General features: G+C 37.3%; 1 pseudogene; it reads left to right on the top strand.

The window, feature by feature from the left end:
* Positions 1-1,633: 1,633 nt before the first annotated feature.
* The window catches only part of LOC103273664, an 11,004-nt pseudogene continuing 7,352 nt past the window's right edge, over positions 1,634-5,285 (top strand).

Below are 5,285 nucleotides of genomic sequence, written 5' to 3'. Positions count from 1 at the left end.
CCTGTGTTTTATGGACAACAGCCTGGTGATAGATATCAAAGTAATCAAAATGTGAATGTGTTACCCATAATACCATTCTTGGAAATTTATCCAAAGGAATATTTTAAGAAGAAGCAAAAAGTTATGTGCATGTCACTGAATGATGTCCCTGAAACATCTTTTTTTTTTCCTTGTCCATGTATCTTTTATTTTGAGAAGGGAAGGTAATCTGCTTGGACTTAATACTTCCAAGGCAGAATTTTTCTGTCATTATTTCTATTGATAACCATTCAAATGAGAGCAAACATGTTGTTAAAAACATATTTATATGCATCATGTTATTTAGTCCAAATATCCTGAAGATGGGTATTATTATTTCCATTATATAGATTGAAAAAATGAGATCAGAGAGAATATGAGACCTTGACCTTAACTGTACTGTACCACCGTCCTCAAGGTCAGTTCCCTTGACTGGAGAAACCAAAAAAAAGGCTGAGGTGAGTGGATTGCCTGAGCCCGCGGGTTTGAGACCCGCCTGGGCAACTTGGTGAGACCTCATCTCTACAATAAAATCAAAAAATTACCTGGGCGTGGTAGCGCGTGCCTGTAATTCCAGCTACTTGGAAGGCTGAGGCGGAAGGATCACTGGAGCCCATGAGGTCGAGGCTGCGGTGGCTGGGAGCGGCCACTGCACTCCAGTCTGGGCGATGGAGTGAGAGTTCAACTCAAAAAAAAAAAAAAAAAAAGAAAGAAAGAAACTTGCTTTTGTACTCAATACCTAACTTTTTTTTTTTTTTTTTTTTTTTGGTAATTACAGATGCGGAACCCACAGAGTGTTTTGTTTGACATGCTTTCTGCCTCAGTCTTTTTCTGTATTAAAGTGCCTCCCCTGGAGGGAGAGACCATGTTTAGCTTCTCTCATAAACCACACCCCAAATGACCAAACAAATATACACAGACACACACACACACACACAATACAAACAGAGTAAGAAAAGTCACCCATGAAACATTTTGGTTTCTATGCTGGTTCTACTACTCTTTCATTAATTAACTTAGGGTAAGTTACTTAACCTCTCTGATTTTCCACTTCTTCATTTATAAAAAAATAAATATAATGACACATGCCTCCTAAGGATAGTTTTGACAGTATCTGGAAGATAGTTCATTCAATTACAACTGGATCTGAATCATGGGTCAAATAGATATGTTTCCCTTGAAATAAATAAATGTATAAGAGCAGGGGTACCCAACCCTGGGCCGTGAACTGGGACCGGTCTATGGCCTGTTAGAAACAGAACTGCACAGTCAGAGGTGAGCTGCATGAGAGTGAACCTCCGCTTCCTGTCAGATCAGTGGGTATGTTAAATTCTCAGAGGAATGCTGACCCTATTGTGAACTGTGCCTCTGAGGGATCTAGGTTGCAAGCTCCTTATGAGAATCTAATGCCTCATGAGGCCTTGCAACCACGTCCATGAAAAATTATCTTCCATGAAACTGGTCCCTGATGCCAAAAAGGTTGAGGACCACTGTTCAAAAGCACAAACCAGGAAATGCAGCTATTATAGCTCAACTGTCCAAAACGGAAATGCTTCTTTTTAAATTGCTCGTGGGTCAGAAATGCAGCAAACTAAGAGAGTAGGGGATTTCTCTAATGGTGCGCAACAAGAGAAGTAAAAGACCACAGGTGGACCTGTGGTATGCAGAAGAAAACTCAGAGGTAAGAAGAGAAAAAAAAAAAAAATAGAAGAGGCTCTCCTTGGAAGATGGCTTCAGCGTTTGGGATGCTGTTTACAATCCTTCTTTTTTCCATAGCTGGTAAGTCTGTTGGGCAGAATGAGGGGTGTTGGGTGGAAAGAGAGGAGACCGTGACGAGAAAGATACATTAGAATATTTTCCACCAGAGTTTTTCATGTCCTTTAAAATGTTCAGTTTTATTCTTCTCTTTCTCATCTTCTTGGCTAAGAATTTCAGAACAGCCATTGGGAGGGAACCTAGTCGTCTGCATTTCTCACGAGTTTCCAGGTAATGGTGAGGTTGCTGATCTGCAGATCACATTTGGAATAGCAAGGCTTTAAGGAAGTCTTGTTATGTGACAAGAGTCTTGGGACTTTGTGACAATTCTTAGTTAGAACGCATCTTTGCACTTTTGGCAAAAAAAAAAAAGTAAATTTCCATATAAATGTAAATCTTCTTATAAGCGATTATGTGCTGTTTGATACACTTTAGGGGAGACTTTTTTTTTTTTAAACACAAGCATGGACAGTCTCTGTGCTCTGTCTTATTGACTGTTGGAACTTTTGGATTGGAGTTTCTGTTCAGTGCCTTTGGAGACAGATTCTTCATCTGTAAAATAGATTTGGCTCCCACAGAGAGTTTTTTAGCACTAATCTAGAAGCGTCTCTCACATAGTAGACAATAAAGGTTTTTAAAAAAATCTGTTTTCTATCATAACTATTAAAAAATATATTTATATTTTTATACATAGTTATCATTTTTACATTTCAGCTATCTTTAACTTTTTTGTTTGTTTATCACTTCCTGATATATTCTGATAATATATTTTAATAATTAGATTGTGTTACTGTACATAATCAAAATTAATAAAACTTGATTTATTTAAAAATGTACTTTATAAGTGCTTTTGCACTAAGCTAGTGTGACCTTCTTTTCAATTACTCTGAACTATCAAGGAAACTTTGATAGTGAGATCTTGAATACTGATCTTGAAGAAAAACATCTGACTTTGAGACTCAGAGATGTCACTTACTAATGACATTGGGCAAATTATTTTGCATCAGTTTCCCCATTATACAATGAGGACAAGGTACCTATTTCTTTGGGCTGTTGTTACAGTAAGTGAGCTAATACATGTAAACATGTGATATGCTAGAGACTAATGAATTACCACTATTGGTTACTAAGAATTCTTTGCTTAGCTTGTTTATTCACTCTTGGTTGTCCTCATCCATCACAAATGTACTTGACAAGTTTGGCATGAGTTTGAAAAAATTCATTTTCTCTCCAAGTGGACATTTTTATGTTTATTCTCATTTAACAGAAAATACTTAATTCATCCATTTTAACCAATAAAGAAATTGAACTACAATGAGGTTAATGAACATTTGCCTTAGCTACATAGTGAGTATGATATTTTTTGAATGTTTAGTCTAACATTCTATGACACATGGAGAAATGAGAAAAATGAAAATAATGCAGTAAAAGTTAAACACAAAAAAACTGACTTCAGTTAAAAATCTCTATTTTAAACTTACCAGATTCTTAAAGCTGGAATATTTGATATTGGATTGTCTTTTAAAAAGTGAACTGCTGGTGCAAGTCATTTTTAATTATTTCTACATAAAACTCTTGCCATTAAATCTTTAAAAATTAAATCATAACATCCCAAAATGTAAGAACCATTACTCATAGAAGAACACCTGATCAAACAAATGTCTCCAACACTTGAGTTTAGCTAGAGAATTTGTATAGCTTGGGAAATTTTTATTTAGAGATTTATCTGCCCATTTTTATTATAGTTTGTTTTCTTTTGCTGCTAGTTTAGAGTTTCTCAATAAAATAAAAATACATTTCAATGATTTTGAAGTGGCAAGTATGAGTCCCAGTTTGCAATTACCCTGATTGCAGAACTCAGGAAATTTAAAATTAAGGGGGAAAAAAGCAAAGGGAATGTAAACACTAAAGAGGGAAACCAACATTGACCATGTACCACTCCTAATTCGTTGTCACCACTTCTCATTCAACTCTTATCTCTTTGGGACCTTACCCTATCGGTATTCCTTCTCTTTATTGCACAGAGAGTTGTCTTCTGCATGAGAGAATTCCCTTCAGGAAACTGCATTGTCCTTTTCAATTGTCTGTGCCATAGCAGTCTTTTTTCACTCCTTGCCTGTGGGAAGCATCTTTGGATTGGAACCTCACATACACAGCGATTCATCCCTGTGTGAAACTTCTAGAGTTTTGTATCCAGCTGTTCCTAAACCATATGCACTCTGTAATGTACCATCAGGTAAAGCTTTTGGCACTGGCAGCTACTGGCAGTGCAGGATTGGAACGGTGGCAGTTCTCTGGAAGGTGTTCACGTCTCTCATCTTTCCATGCTGTGTTGTAGCTTATTACCTTTCCCCTGGAGGATAGCCATAGTCTCCCCATGCCAATTCTCTTTGGAATCATTGTTCGCAGTACAACTAATTCACTTGGTAAAATACCTCTCAGTTAAAACTATCTTTTTCTTCTTCTTTTTTTCCTTTATTTTAAAGATGTGGGGTAAAATTCAGATTAGGTATGCAAATGTTCATTAAGAAGGTGACCTTGTTGATAAGGTGTGCTCCTCCTTCCCTTGGCAGTTTCCCTCAACTGCTAATCCACTCCCCACACCCGGAAGTTTCCCACTACTGCCAATCTTTTTCTTACAGTATTATGATAATTGTTCAAGGTCCAATTATGAGTGAGAACATACGGTACTCTGTTCTTGTTTCTGTGATAGATCACCGAGTACGATAGATTCAAAATCCCTCCACGTTGCTGTGAAGTCCATGTTTGTCCTTCTTTATGACTGCATAATATTCCATTGCATATATGTACCACATTTTAAAAAATCAATTCAGCTTTGATGGGCAACATGGTTGGTTCCATGTTTTTGCTATTGTGAATAGGGCTGCTGCAAACATGCGTGTGCAGGTGTCTTTTTGGTAAAATGACTTGAGTTCCTCTGGGACACCTTTTTCTTCTAAACTCTTCAATAGCTCCCTATTTCGTTTGCCTACTGGATAAAATGACAAACAGTGTCTCCTGAAGGAGACATCCTTCATTAACTGCTTGTAAGTGTGATTTTTCAAGATGCAAACGTGTTTTTTATCCCAATGATGGCATAAAACTTCTAATTTCGACAATGATTTTCATGCAATTTTAGCCAGTTAACCGAATTGTCTATCATGTTGATTAAGACTTTAGGGAGAAACAGTGGCTCCCACTCTATTCAAGTACATATTGTTGATTTCATTTATTCTTTTCAATATATTTTCTAGCTTCAGGTAGTTCACGGAAGGCTGGAAAGCAGATGACACGGGACAATGCAACAATTCCTGCAGAAGGTAAATTCCTGCTTCCTTATGTAGCGGTCAGCACTGAGGGGAGGAGAGGTAAACTTTGTTAGAAACATTAACTGATTGCCAGGGTGGAGGCCCACCTTGTGACTACTTGAGAAACATGATAATCTGAGTGCTGTGTTACCCTGAAATGACCCAACCTCTAGTTGTTCAAGCTATGTTCTTGCTTGCGTCTGA

The sequence above is a fragment of the Carlito syrichta genome, unplaced genomic scaffold, assembly GCF_000164805.1.
Source record: "Carlito syrichta isolate Samal-C Ts95f unplaced genomic scaffold, Tarsius_syrichta-2.0.1 Scaffold314116, whole genome shotgun sequence".
Lineage (NCBI taxonomy): Eukaryota > Metazoa > Chordata > Mammalia > Primates > Tarsiidae > Carlito > Carlito syrichta.
Note: the sequence above shows the minus strand (reverse complement) of the source record. Positions and strands in the feature narration are given on the sequence as shown.